Source organism: Calonectris borealis, chromosome 2 (genome assembly GCF_964195595.1).
Source record: "Calonectris borealis chromosome 2, bCalBor7.hap1.2, whole genome shotgun sequence".
Classification (NCBI taxonomy): Eukaryota; Metazoa; Chordata; class Aves; order Procellariiformes; family Procellariidae; genus Calonectris; species Calonectris borealis.
Genome location: NC_134313.1, coordinates 106,307,093 through 106,322,627, shown reverse-complemented (window position 1 = coordinate 106,322,627; position 15,535 = coordinate 106,307,093).

Genomic DNA, 15,535 nt, shown 5'->3' with positions numbered 1-15,535 from the left:
TTTATGTAGGACCATAAGATTACAGGCCATTACTGATTATTTCAAAACTTTTCAATATATTTTAATATGAACTTACAACCTACATAGACAAGAGCAAATGAGACATGGGTTAGGAATTTTTTTCCCCTCCAAATAAGTAGCAACAGGACTGGCAGAATTGCTTCCTAAAGCTTTTCTTGAAATAAAACAGAATCATTTGGAAAATGCAACAGCATACCACTGGCACAAGGATAGGCACATACACAAACAGCCACAAGGAATAGGAGCAAGAGATTCTCTTTCAGCTTGAGAATCAGTAAAAATGCACTATTAGAAACAAGTCGAACTGAAAGAAGTTACTTCAACCACTTATTTTAAAACTTCAGGAGTCTCCTTTTTTTTACCAGAGGCTGCAAACTCAGAGTCCAACCTTTCTATAAAATACAGGAGAATGAGATTTCTCAAAGAAAATGAAAGCTTTTCTTGAGACGTTTAGTGCGCCCAGTCATGTGCATCAGTACATTCAGCAAACAGGTTACAAGTCAATGTCTGCCATTTCTGGGAAGATGCCATAGCATGCAAGCAAAAACATTTATATTTGCTTCTGGGAAGAAGTTCTGTTTTAAAAGCATTTTTTTCCTGGAGAATGTAGGCAGTAGGCCTATTAAAAGGATTGTCTAGCACCCTTAGGACTGCAGTTAGAGATTGCTGTGCATAACTGACGTTGCTTAAAGGTCAGATAAGCTGAATAAATAAGCAAACCTTCCCCAGGCACAAGGTGCTTCTTGGTATGGTAATGATAAAAAGAATATACAGCCTTTTGTACATCTAACTCACGGAGCCCATAAAGGCTGATTTAGAGAATTTCAGAAAGATTGAATGTGTTCTGCCTGAAACCCAAGATGAAGATCTCAAGTAAGACACTGCATGTTATTTCAGTTCTCAACAGTATACACAGAAGTTTAAGCAAAAACCAAAACAAACCAGCACATTCCTCTAGAGAAGTATTTTAAACATTCTACTGTGGAATTTTATTCAAGAGCTAAGGTAGACAATTCAACAGTAAGTGTTTCAATAGAGCTTTCTTCACCAACTGTAACTGTTACTTAGAGTGTATTACAGGAATCAATTTATATTTACTGTACATATTAAGTATGAGAAGTCAGACCCACTGTACTAGAGGCCAAAACCACATTAGTTCTAAAGGCACTTTTCAATTAAAATTCTTTTAGGGAGGTACAGACCAAAACAAGGCTGTGTGTCCATGCAAACACTTTCCAACAGCCAACACTGTCACAGTGCAGCAGATCATACACGTTACTTCCAAGAACCCACAGGTCATGACGAATCAGAATGCATGAGCAGCAAAGCAGCCCAAACACATTGCCATACACACATTTTTAACAACTCCCAAACAGAAAAGCTTGGCTGTATGCTTTCTTCAGCATTGCTGCAACTATATGGGAAAATGTATGTGCAGCAGAGGTAGTGATTTAGGTTATTAACAACCAAAAACTTCCCTTAAGCATAGAATTTTTGCATTTCATCTAGCACAGATTCCCTTTCCACAGCTGCAGCTCATCCTTGGAGTATCCTCAAATGCTTGGGGAAAATACATTAGATACAAGAGCAGTTAGAAGAAGTTGGAGTAATCTGAAAAAAAAAAACAGGTCGTATTTTTTCAAAGTATTCCTTCCACACCAGTTACCACTTAAAGAACTTCTGAGCCAAAAAAGGTATTAGAATAGAAAAATCTGAGTGTGGAGAGTGAGACATAGTAGTAATAGTCAAGTACAGTATTCAGGTTTGAGTTGTGATGTATCTTCTCCATTCCCAAAAGGGGAAAAAAAAATTAATCAAGCAAACAAATCCTATAAAACACCCTTATTTCACATTTCAGTGGCTAATCACCTTGTTTCTGGGTCTGACATCTAACGGAAGAAAAGGAATCAGATTCATGACAACATTCAAATCTCTCAACACAATTATATAAATCTTCCAAGATGTAGTCACACAGAGAGAAATTTCAGCATTAACCTTCTAGCTCATACCAACAGAAAACAAAGAAACAGAGTAGAGATGGGAACAAAATTTCTCTGTAAGACTTTAATTGTCCTTGTCAAACAACTGTTCCTAACATTACCTTTTGTTTTTACCATCTGTCATGTGGTCAGAGGAGCAAGACGGGAGATCTCCATATCCTGATGCAGACACCGGCATACATGCAAACAATGTGCAATGCTCCCCTATGTGGCCATTCCCTCTGCATAAGAATTCCTCAGCTGATACAATTGACGTAGTGCAACATCTACAAAGAAATAAAAGAATATATATTTGCAAATGCAGCTGGGCAGAACATGCAACACTTTCCCAGGAGAATCCTGGGAAAAGCATGGCACCCACTGCTTCCCAGGCAGGACACAGTCGTTTTGCTCTTACTGCTTATTTCACCATTTCTTCTTGCAGGACCTGCAAGCTCACTACTCAGACGGTAAGAAGGCCCAGCTCCTCCTGAAAGTCTTGTGAGTGCAGAAGAGACTGAGAGCCCAGAAGAAGAGTTGGAGGTGGGGCTGGCAGAGGCCTCTGCTGACCTGGTGCTGGGCGGATCTAGCGAACCAGTGAAGATTCTGGAGCTCCTGTGGTGAATGAGGCAAATGCTGCTGAAGAAAGGTCCCAGGACTATGTTGCTCCCATCCAAAGTATTGGATGGAGTTCAGACCCCCTGTCAACATCAGATGCATTGGGGGATTTGCCTGAAGGCATAAGCGTGCTTTAGAGCAGGAGCAGAATTCCAGTTTCAGGACCAAACAGCAGTCACTACCCAGCTGCAAGTGTCCTGCACGGGGAAGCCCACACACTCGGTTCCAGCTGAGCTGCACATGGATGTTTCAAAACACAACTCTGTCCCCAAGCTCCATTTGCTCATCATTTTAAAAACAGATAAACATGAAAGTAAATAGGAAATAGCTTATGCTACAGACTTGTGCATCACGGAGGTCAAGCCTGAACATGCCACAGAATGGTGGTCTCTCATGTCCTCCATTTGAGAACCCTGTGTTACTGTACATTGACTAAATAAACTTGTTTTAATATCTTTTCAAGGTCTAAATCAACTTCATTTTTGGTAATAATTGTTTTGTATTTCCTCATACTTTCCAAACTGTATCTTTACTCATCATTGCATTCCTTATTAATTTTCTGAACAACCTCTATAAGGATCCTGGGAATAGAGAGATCTGTACTGAGACTTTCCTCCTCTGATTAGGCTATAGATTCTTGACCATTTCAGTATCTTCAGATTAAAAGATTCCAAATCTTCACAAAATTCAAGCTGCTGAGCTCTGTAGCACCAAAGCCCAACTGGTTCCTGTATCCCATTACCAAAGTTTGTCTTCCTGCAAAACAGCACCTTTGTTATGGACAGTAAATTTCCCAGTTTGATTCCAGAGGGGTCATGGTTAAATGTGATGAATTTACTTTCAGTTCTCCTGGAAACAGACCGCTCTTGTGAAAGCTCTTTCCCATTGTTTAACTCAAGCTAAATCAAGTCATGCTTCTTCAACCAAAAAATTTCCTAAAGAATTCTCTTCTAATTAATCGTCATAATCAAGTCTAAAATAGCAATCAATAGAGTTGGCTCAGCAATCCTTCAGTGAAAAAAAAAATAGTGGAAATTTCATACAGAAATGTCTGGATTAGCTATTATTAACAAAATTTGTCCTCTAAACTTTCTGGAAAATTCAAGTCTTCCATAATAATGACACTTCCTAGTACTGTTAGAGGTATTCTCATCCATATCTTAAAACAGTTTAACAGTCTAGATGAATGTGGAACCTGTCATCTTTCCCTGGACTCACCCAGGTAGACTATGAAAAACTACGCTTGACTGAAGTCATCCTATCAAAATGTTATGATACAGTATTATCTTCACCTTAAAGAGAAATCTCTAATCTTATTTAATCTAATGTTAATTTAATCATGAAGATTAAATATTTCTCAACAGCATTTATCAGTCAATATTCACATTCTCAGTACAATCAGTACGATTTCTCCTTCTAGTCTGTCCTACCCATAACTGGAGTTCTTGCCTTCTCAATGTAATAAAATTAAACTGAAGATAGTGTTGCTACTTTCTCCATTAATTTCCCAGGGGTTTCTTATCGTTTTTCATAGAAAGTTATTCCAGAAGGCTATAATCTCACGTCCTTTCAGGAGGATTATCTCATGGTTATAGCAGATAAATCACAGAATCTTAGAAAAGAATAGGTTGAAAGGGATCTCTGGGGGTCCAACCTCCTGCTTCAGTCAAGGTTAGCATCCAAGCTAGCTCAGGGCCTTGTCCAGTTGAGTGCTGAAAACCTCTAAGGACACAGATTCCATGACATCTCCGGGCACCTGTTTCTATGCTTGACCATTCTCATGGTGAAGAAGTTTTTCCTTATCAGAAAATGTCAGAATTTTTGTTGTTGCAACTTGTGCCAGTTACTTCTTGTCCTCTCACTTCTGAAAGTGCCTGGGTCTATCTTATCCAAAGAACTCCCTTAAGGGATTTCTTTCAATAGCAATTAGATTTAAAACCGGCCCCTCCTCCCCCCGCTTCTCTGCTTCCATATAGAACCGAATTGCTTTGTGATGCAAGGCAAGTTGTTATGAACGCCCAACTCTTGATATATTTTCTGTATTTCTGTTTCCCAGGGTGCTTGACATGTGTGGACAGTTCCCCTGGTCTGTGAAGTGCTAAGATTTAGGTACTCCACAGTTTCACAAGTAAGTGTATGTATGAAGAGGAGGACAACCGTCTACAAATATCTATGCAAGTCCTTTGCCTGCTGGGAGAAAAGTTTATAGGATTTTTTGGCCTCACCATGTCTTATATCTTCAATGAGAATACATAAGGAAAAACTGGAGAACGAGTGAAAAGAAGTTCTTGTGAAATGGCAGTTTCACTGCCAAAGAGACAAGATGAACCTGTCTGGTGGCTTTTTCCTGAGAGACGACCTTCCTACCCTCAGCCATCATTTGTACTCATTAAAGATTTTGCCAAGCTTGAATATCTGTGTTGACATGATTCCTTTATGTGCATAACATTATTTTGCTTGGAATTTAAGTTTCAGCGCAAGTTTGTCATTGCTGTCTCAAAAGAAGCAGCTGCCACAGTTACATCTTTGGACCAGGCAATATGAGATGGAGTAGCAAGTACTAGAGGAGAGATGCACTTGTATATACTACATCCTTGTATATCACATTTATTGCTAAGGTGTATTTATGGTAGCTAAACACCAAAAAAAAAAAATCCATTTGTACGTTCAATGGATTTTTTGTGATTACAAGGAATAGTTTTGGATCCGAAAATTAAAACATTGCAAATTATCAGAAAGATACGACAGTTATTTTCATCACTCCTAGTGAGTTAGAAGAACAACACAGCAGGGCACAAGCAATCTAGGAGATTTCTGGTGTATTGACAACAACTTCCTGACATAGGTGATCGAGGGGCTAACAAGGAAAGGTGCTCTGCTGGACCTGGTACTTCCACCCCCCCAACCAGTTCTTCCTCATCTGCAAGGTGGGGTCAGCTTTGGCTGCACTGAACATGAGATGGTGGAGTTCAGGACACTAAGAGGAGGTAGTGGGGCAACAAGCAGGACCAACAGACCTGGATTTCAGGAGAACAGGCCTCTTCAGAGATCACAGGCTTCTTCAGAGATAACCTTGGAAGAATCCCATGAGATATGGCCCTAGAGAAAAGCGGGGTCCAGGAGAGCTGGTTGATATTCAAGGATCACCTCCTCCAAACTCAAGAATGGCCCATCCTGGCAAGTACAAAATCAAGTAAGGGTAGCAGAAGGCCTGCATGGATGAGCAAGGAGCTTCTGACTGAACTCAGATAAAAAGGAAGCAGGGGCAAGTGACGCAGGAAGAGCATAGAGATACTGGCTGATCATGCAGGGATGGGGTTAGGAAAGCTGGGGGCCCACTTGAAGCTGAATCTGGGAATGTGAAGAGCAACAAGAAAGGGTTCTACAAGTACACAAGCAGCAAAAGAAAGACTAGAGAAAATTTGGGCCCAGTGCTGAGTGCAGCAAGGTGCCTGGTGACAAATGACGCAGAAAAGGCTGAAGTACTCAATGCCTTCTTTGCCTCAACAGGTAAGACCAGCCTTCAGGAATCCCAGGCCCATGAGACCAGAGGGAGCTGGCCAGTACCACTGTGAGGACCCTCTCAATAATCTTTGAATGATTATGGCAACAGGGAGAGGTTCCTGAAGACTGTAAGAAGGCAAACGCCATTCCTTTCTTCAAGAGGGGCAAGAAGGAAGATCCAGGGCACTACAGGCTGGTCAGCCTCACCTCAATCCCTGGGAAAGTGATGGATAAAATCCTCCTGGAAACCTTTTCCAAACTACTTAAGGACAAGAAGATGATCAAGAGTAGTCAACATGGATTTACAAAGGGGAAATCATGCTTAACCAACCTGATAGCCTTTTACAATGAGGTGACCAGCTTGGTGGATGAGGGGAGAGCAGTGGATGTTGTTTACCTTGACTGTAGGAAGTCTCTTGACGCTGCCTCCCATAACATCCTTGTAGACAAGCTGACAAAGTATGGACAAAATAAGTGGACGGCAAGGTGGATTGAGAACTGGCTGAAGGGCCGGGCCCACGCAGAAGGTTGTGATCAGTGGCACAAAGTGCAGTTGAAGGCAAGTTGTTAGCGGTGTACCCCAGGGGTCGATACTGGGTCCAGTCCTGTTTAACATCATCATTAATGATCTGGATGACAGGGCAGAGTGAGGAGCTCAGCAATGTTGCAGATGATACAAAACTATGAGGAGTGGGTGATGGACCAGATGGATGTGCTGCCATTCAGAGGGACCTCGACAGGCTGGAGAACTGGGCAGAGAGGAACCTCATGAAGTTCAACAAGGGGAAATGCAAAGTCCTGCACCTGGGGAGGAATGACCCCATGCACCAGTACATGCTGGAGCCCACTGGCTGGAAAGCAGCTCTGCAGAGAGGGTCATTGGCATCCTTGGTGGACTACAAGTTCTCCACGAGCCAGCAATGCACCCTCGCATCTAAGGTGGCCATCCGTGTTCTGGGCTGCATACAGCACAGCTTTGCCAGCAGGTCGAGGGAGGTGATCCTTTGTCTCTGATCAGTACTGGTGAGACACATCTGGAGAGCTGTGTCCAGTTCCGGGCTCCCCAGTACAGGTGAGATATGGACTTACTGGAGCAATTCTAGCACAGGCTAACAAGGATGATGAGGGGATTGGAGCATCTCTCATATAAGGGAGAGGCTGAGAGAGCTGGGACTCTTGAGCCTGGAGGAGGCTCAGGAGCGATCTCATGAATGCGTACAAATACCTGACGCGAGGGAGTCAAGAAGAGGGAGCCAGATTCTTCTCAGTAGTGCCTACTGACAGGACAAGAGAAAATGGGCACAAGTTAAAACACATTTTATCGGTTGCTCAGTTTTGATACTCTCTGTTGGGCTGAACCACATATCCACTTCCCCCATGGTGGTCTGGCTAGCTCAGGAGGACATTACTCTCCACTAGTCATCTCAAGGAAGACTGTTTATACAACCCAATGACCACTGGTACACTCATGTATCTAAAACAAGGATTACCCTCCAGTCCCCCTTGTGTTGAGGTAAGTTCAGCTTTTTTTACAACAATTGGTGGTCATTCTTTATATTCTTCCTGAGATAATTATTCTTTTGGTCATCTCTTCTGAGCCTTCTTCCATTGTGGGGGTGTGTTGGTCGGTTACAGTGGTTCAGGATCAGAGTAACTAAGTTGTAAGGAAGAATAGTCATCCACTGAGTAAAATGTCAGGACTTGAGGATAGATAAGTTAATTTTCATTAAGATTCAAGTGAAATAAAATTCTTCAACCTACAGATACATATCTTGAAAGTTGCAGCTGCAGGCTGTCATATATTGGCCTCCTTTCCCGTGACATTTTGCTGCGCTTCTGCCAGATCTCTTTTGTTATATTCTGAGCAATTTACTCTCTTTAGTAGTTTATTTTACATTTTTATCTTATTTTTGTTTACTTTTAAAACTTCTCTGAATTCCTATGTTTTTGTATATTCCAAATTAGGAAAAAAATTCTATTTGAAAATATGCAACAAAATGTCTTTTAGATGTGGGATATGGGGATGTTTGAAACTGACTAAGCATTGCTAACATTTCCACAAAATGGGGAGTTTCACTGGCTGATTAATAGATTCTATGAGTTGACATCAACTTATGTTTGATCGCAAACAGAATCAAATTCATTTAATTTGTTCAATTCCTGATCTATGAACATGAAGAAAAAGCTTCAGCTTAGACCATGCTTTTTTTTTTTTAAATGGGGGGGAGGGGAGGGAGAGAATGAAGAGGAAGACACAAAATAATGTATTCAACATTATATTTACATATGTCGACTCCCACACACTTGTATGAAAGCTCACCTGAAAGCAAGATGTTTTGTCACATTTTTAAACCAAATCAGAACTAACAAGAACTTTTTGTAGTAAAATATTCAGTTGAGGACATGAAGAAAACAAATCATGAAACTGTAAAGGCATGACTTTTTTAACTGTAAGAATTTGTTTTCCAGGTTTAACTTATTAATATAAAAATTATTTTTTAATCTGCTTGTTATGATCTTCTCTGTGTTGTAAGGATTTCCTGTCATCAGTTCTAGATTTTTTTTTGTCAATAAAAAACCACCCCTTGTCAATTTGCATTTCCTTCTAGAAATCAGAGTTTTAGAGCTCCTGAGTGCTGACAGAACTGATGGAGATCATCAGTGCATTTTGATTTTGAGGTACAGGAGCATTGAAGGCTCTTTAAGGCTTCCTTGCTGAACTGCTAGCTATATCTGTGGCTGGTAAAGTCGAATTCTCAGGAAAATCCTCAGCTGCAGCATAGCAAAACACTAAAACTCAACAATCAAACTCGATGGCAAAAGTCAAGATGTAAGCTAAGAATGTAATACAAATGTGTGGATAAATAGCATATAAATGTGTACTTTAAAATAGCATTTTTAACAAGAAGAGCTATAGCTGGTAATAAATTAGCATAGGATTGTTTTTAACTTATTAACTCAATGTTTCACTAATTGATACATGAAATTTCAAAATGAAAGGGAAAGAGGAAGTTTTAAAAACTATTAAAACCATGGGGTTTAGGGAGGTTTTATTTCAAATTTTCTCTGGAAAGTGGAAAAAACAAGATCTTAGATCAACCATAACTGTAGATCAATATAACTGTAGATCAACCTTGCTATGCTATTTGACTTAAACGAAAAATATTTAGTTTTGATTTAGGTTACATTAAAGTTTGCTGTTGATATTTAAATAGAAATGTAAATTTAAAGCAAAGTTCAGATTCTATTAATTGTTCCGGTACTCCCTTTTCCATTAATGAATGGAAATGAAATGAATGAATGAAATTCCACTCTTAAAAGCAAATATACTCCCTCTTTCATCCCATCAAATTCTCAGATTTTCCAAGGTTTAAGTTTGAGACAACCTGGAATTTTCCTGAAACCAGAGATGGAGAAAACATTTTTTTCCCTGATAGGAATGGCAGAATTTTTTGAAGTGATGATTTTTATCATTTCCAGAATCTAGCACGCTGGTTTTGTAAATAAGATCTACAGCAGGTTTGAGGAAGAAAAGGATTATTCTCAACACTTGACAAAAGTTATGAAGTTTAGCTTTGGTTTTTGCTTTAAACTATGTGCTAGAGGAAAAACTTACATAGCATAGAGAAACAAGCAATCTGTATTTTCTTTCCTTAAATTGATGCAGCATTTTGAAATGAACCTAGTAGGAAACATGTGCATGATCTCATAATAACTTTGTGATAATTGCACAAAACAATAAAGCAATGAATAATTTTAATAAGACCAGAAACCTTAATTGCTCTAGGGTTTTTTTTTCTGTTGCTATCGTGATTCTGACAAAACTCTAAAGCAACAACTGAAGCAACTTCCTGCCATGGAAGCAATCCAAAAATCAGAACAAAAGCCTCCTACAGACTGGACATGACGTCCTGGATTGTTATCATTCAGCATTCATGTCTTAGTAAATTAGCAACCTTTCCTTGTTCTAGTGCCTAGAATGCTTCAGCTTCTCGTCTAAAGGTGAGAGAGCAGGTAAGTGTATTTGGGGGGAAAGTATTCAAATCTTTTAACTCACCAAAACTACTTCCAGTTTCACAACAGAGAAAGTTAGTGGGTAAATGGTTTTGACATATTTAAAGCAGTCACTCATGTTAAAAAGGCAGGAGACAATTATACTCTTCATCAACAGGTTGTTAGAGAAAAATGCGCTGTGCCGCTCTGAATATCTTCTCCTGATGAAAATTACCGACCTTATTTTCATTCCTCATCTCTTTCTTTGGATAAGTCTTCTGGTCTTCGGGGATATGTCCGGGTTTTTTTTGTTTGGTTTTTTTTTTTATTTTATTTTTAAGGCTCTGGGAGGCTTTGAAATTTGCACGAACAACTGCAAGTCCTGAATGATGAAAACCTCCCACTTGGTACACAATCAGATTTCACACTTAAGCATGTCCACCAATCCTACTGATGTGTGAGAACTGTGAATTGGGAATTGTGAAGTGAAAGTCATACAACTCAGGGGCTGCTCCAGAGCACTGACAGAGGCTAGCAGCAAGAGCATGGTCATGCTTCTGTTTTCTTGCTTTGTTTTATGGCAGACTCCTGGGTGGGAGTTTGCCTGCAGCTGAGAGAATGACTGAGGTCAGGGGCATAGGAAGACAGTACGGCAAGGAAAGGGTGGGGAAGAAGCAAGTTGTTTCCACTTCTCCTAGCTTCCTTGCTCCTAAACAGCAGCAGGAAAACTAAGCCAACCCTTCCAGGTCCTAGCCACATGTTTGCCTCATATTAGGCCATCTTCTTTTGCTGTTGCAAAAGCAATTCGGACCCATCCCGCTCATCCTTAGAACAGTTGCATTCAGTCTTGCCTGTGCCATTGAGAAATTTCAAGCCAGTTTGGAGGCAATTAAATGAGGACACAGTAATAGGACTGACATCATGGACGGGCAGTTTTTTGTGTTACTGGTTCTATGATAAACTGAGAATTATTTTGGTTTATTTTTATATGAGACATACCCATATTTTGGTGAAAAGAACACGTTTGTTTTCAGAAGGGTTATGTATTGCTTGAGGAATAATTCCCAGAAGTCTACAGCTGCAAAGGAAACCTATAGACATAATGTCCGGTCATTTTCTGTGTTAAAAACCAGGTTTGAAACTGTCGAACTATATTCGTTATATTTAGTTAAACAGCCTCTGGTAACATGGAAAATAATCTGGATATTAGCAGAAATGTTAGAAAGATGTAAATCCATCTTCAGAGAATTTGAAGTTAAACATATCATTCACTAAATTAAGCGACACTAGTCTGCTGCTTTCTTTTTCCCCTGTAGCTACAGTACTGAAATAGTTTGACACAGGTATAAATATTCTTCTTGGCTGCCTTGATGCAGAGCACTGGACTTGTGGGCAGTAATACTTGGAAAGATGGTTGTCTAAATAATTGCAGGGCAGGGAGTAGAGGGAAAAATGTAAAAACTATACAAAAGCATTCTTGCACCCAGGCAAAAGAGAGTAGGAACAAAATTCAGAAAAGTGTGTTCAAAATCTAGATTAAATTTCACGTTATTCTTAGTGGAAAAAACAGTGGCAGCACTGCAGGAAAAACACTGGTATATTTTGTGATTTTCCAGGTTAGTTTGCAGGGTCTTTCCTTTACATTTCATTCCTTGATGTTCAACTGCCTTTCTAAAGCTGGTAAGATCTGCAAGGGGCTGCAAGTCCTGATTAATCCTAGTTAAATGCTATTTTGAGGAACAAATAGTGCAGAAGTCACTTGCACGCTTTGTGCACTGGTAAAGTGCAACAAATTTGTCAGCAGAATTTTTACAGACAGTAAAAGATTGCTTTGAGCATTCTCTGTTCAAGCTACTTTGATTGGGTAAGTGTCAGGAGCTTAATTAATTTCTTCACTCTTTAGATGTCTATTTAGACATTTACACCATTAAGAGCATGAAATGTACTTTCTGTGTTGCCCTGCTTTTTGTAGTCTTTGTATCTGTTTTGACAGGGCTTTCTGCCAAGGTCTAAGTGGCTGGAATATTCACTGAATTGAAAATTGCTGTCAATGGTTGTTTAATTATGCAAGTATTTGTTGTAAACACCTGTGATAATTGGCTAACTGTAGCATTTCATGTAGTATCTGCTGAGATTAGGGACACAGTTTACACTGGAAAGACCTTTTAAAAAAAAAAACCAAACCAAAACCCAGGAAAAAACAGTGTAACTTTCTTTGTTTTCTGATGTCTTTTTCCTTTAATTACTTTTATAGGAATTCCCTATGTCTTTCTTTTCAATGTTGGCTCTAGAATGAAATTTTGTTTGGTGAGGTTTTTTTCATGCATTTCTTCTTGTTGTTTGATTTTTTTTCCCCCAAGCACTGTGTGCCCTGAGTCAGATCTGTTAGTGCAAGGTGTGGATTTCTGGCAGTATCTCAAATAAATACATCATGGAATCATCTGTTTGTTGTTCAACTGATAGCACCCATATTTCCTACAAACAAAGAAGCAAATAAGCACTTTTATAGAATTTTGGTGAAAAATCCTGATGGAGTAGATATTGGTTTTAAAGGCTGTTTTTTTGTTTTAGCTGATTCTTAGCGTTCTTGTCTTAGCATACTTACTTGGACTTCACAAATATTGCCTGCAAACTAGGTAAAAGCAGAATGGTTTTTCAAAAAATGTGGAGGCACTGAAATGTAGATTTTATCATTCCAGAAGGAGTTAGAGGAGAAGTTTAAACTCCAGCCACCCATTGAAGAGCTGAGGTAAGGTGTGTTCAGCAGTTTGAAGGTATGTATCACTCGGATGTCATAAGACCTTTGTGAGGCAACTGTTAGAGTTTATTTTTTGTTCATAGGGAAAGGCACCTGGCAGGTGCAGTACTGTACAGTATGATTGGCAAAGCCCTTAAAGAAGACAAAGTAAACCGGAAAATGAAGATGTGTTATTTTCAGTTGCAATATTTATTGATACTTGTTTAAACAGAGACTGATCAGAGAAGATACAGTTGTTTGGTATGAATAGTTCTCATAGCCTTCAGATGGAGTCTGCAAGGCAGAACAGTAATGAGGAGCATTTACCTTGACGTTTTTCTTAGCATTGTTCTTAAAAGTAGCCTCTGCCCAGAACCCTCTGGGACCATCGGTATGGGCAAGGTGCTTAGAAGGAAGAATTATTTATCAAGAGCATGAAGTAAAATTAGTGAGCCAACAAATTTTTTCAAGAATTGTCCAAGGGAGATCAGAGAATAAAGAAAAAGTTGCTTGTGGGTTTTAGGTTGTTTTTTTTTTTTTTTTTTAATGAACTGTTTATTGTTGCACTGTATTGTGACCTGTTGAGATCATGATGTGTTTCTACATAGCTGGCCTTCTCCGCTGGCTCAGTAGAAATGCTAATTTTCTCTTGTGTACACACATACTGTCTCTCACAAAATGCTGCTGGGGATATTTGTACATCCAAGATACCAGTCTGACCATCTTTTCTGCTAAGTGGTTGGGAGTTAGCAGTGTCTGGAAGTGGATTGCTGTGGAATATATGTAAAGAGAATGATGATTTCTCTATGATGATTAAAAAAAAAGAGTCCAGCTAACTGTCTGTTCCTGCTTTGTGTGTTCCCAATACAAAGCAATGAAGAATTTTTTTTAAAGGCCTTGTAAAAGCATTAGTCTCTCTTCTGCACCAACCCCTTACCCTTCACTTACTCAATTGTTTGGGTTATGTTTACTAGTCATTATTGACCTCTTTGTTAACATAGCTACTGTTGACATCATTCCTTATCCAACAGAGATAAGGTATTGTGTTCTGTTGCATCGTTACAAGGCAGCTCTCCAAGTCCAAATTGTTCATCTATATTTGAAATATTTGTCTTTTGAGCTTTGTAATGAGACTTGTTTACATGGGGGAGAGAAGGAGAAAAATCCCTGTAAATGAATGCAGTAGTGTCAGTGTAAAAACAATCATTCAGTGAAATAATAAGGAGAATGTGTTTTCCAGCTGCTGTTTGTAGATCCCAGTTGCTAGGGTGCTTGATATCTCAAAGTCTAAGCTTGTCCCATGGTTACGGTTTGCATATCTTTGCTTTTCCTGACAACAAGGTTAAAGACTATACCCTCATCACTTATCTGATTAGAACTGGCTCAGAAAATTAATGCTAAGGGAAAAAAATCTCACGCAGCCCATGTAACCATCAGGATGTTGGATTTCATTAACGAACTGTTAAACCTGCGAATGACTCATTGGAGGGGTGGACATGAAAACGTGCCTTGCTTGCATTCATTTTATTGACCCTAATTAAGGGAAACATGTCCTTCGATGTGATAACTTGCTGCTATAGGCACAATGTGTGTGTAGGAAAGGGAAGCTTTTACTCTTTAGAACAAGGCTGGCTGCTTGCTTCTTGCATTAAAAGAAACTGCCATTTAACCATGTAGTCACTGGACAACCAGATCATACATCTCATTGCCCTCATCTGTGTTTGTAGATTGCAGAAGACTGCCCCTTCTCAGTTATCTCAAACATCTCCTTGGTACTGATTAGCCAGTGTCAAAATGTGTCCTAGGAGCTGAACAAAGCAAGCAAGCAAGCAAGAGTTTTTTCTTGAAAAATCCATATGCTCTGTGCTTGAAACAAGACTAAAACAAGAAAAAGGAAGAAGGTAACACACTAACACCTGAGGCTGGAGGAAAAGAAAGCAGAGGTTAGAGGAGATGGCAAAAGTTTATTAGTGTTCACAAGTTACCAAAATGCTCTTTTGGGCTTTTATTTTTCTCTACTTCGTAATTCTCAGATTTTCCAAGGTTTAACTTTGAGACAACCTACTGACAGGGGAAGAAAGGACTGCCAGTGCAGTTATCCTGACAACCAGTTCACAAGGGCATCATTAACAGCAGTACAGCAAAACCAGGGTGAACTGAACCTAGGCCCAAATTCATGCTATTCTCCTGCAGCTCTGAAAGCACTTCAAAGGTAGCAAAAATTGCTCTTTGAGAAAGAGTAACAGTGAAGGTTTGGCATGAACCTCCATTACTACACAAAATCTATGATACAGTAGTATTTACATTTAATTTGACTCTCCAAAAACATCCCAGTTTTTTTACAGGAAATCTCTGGTCCAAGTTCAAAAAACCTTTCCCCACAGAATTACACATTTGCACTTTGGAATATGTTTGCTATATACTCAAAAGTAAACATCATCCCTCAATAATTCATGTGATGAGTATCTTGGCTCTGCTATAACCTCTACCAGTTCTCCTCCTGCCCGTTCTAGCTGTGCCATCCCAACTTTTCTTGACCAACAGAACATATGCACTCTGTAAAAAAAATAATCAAAGAGCTTGCAGGCTAATGATTAAAAATACACTCCAACATTTAAAGCTGTAACAGATAAATAGCACTGTTAGCCAGCAAACTTTCTATGTGACCAAAACTTTTCACATC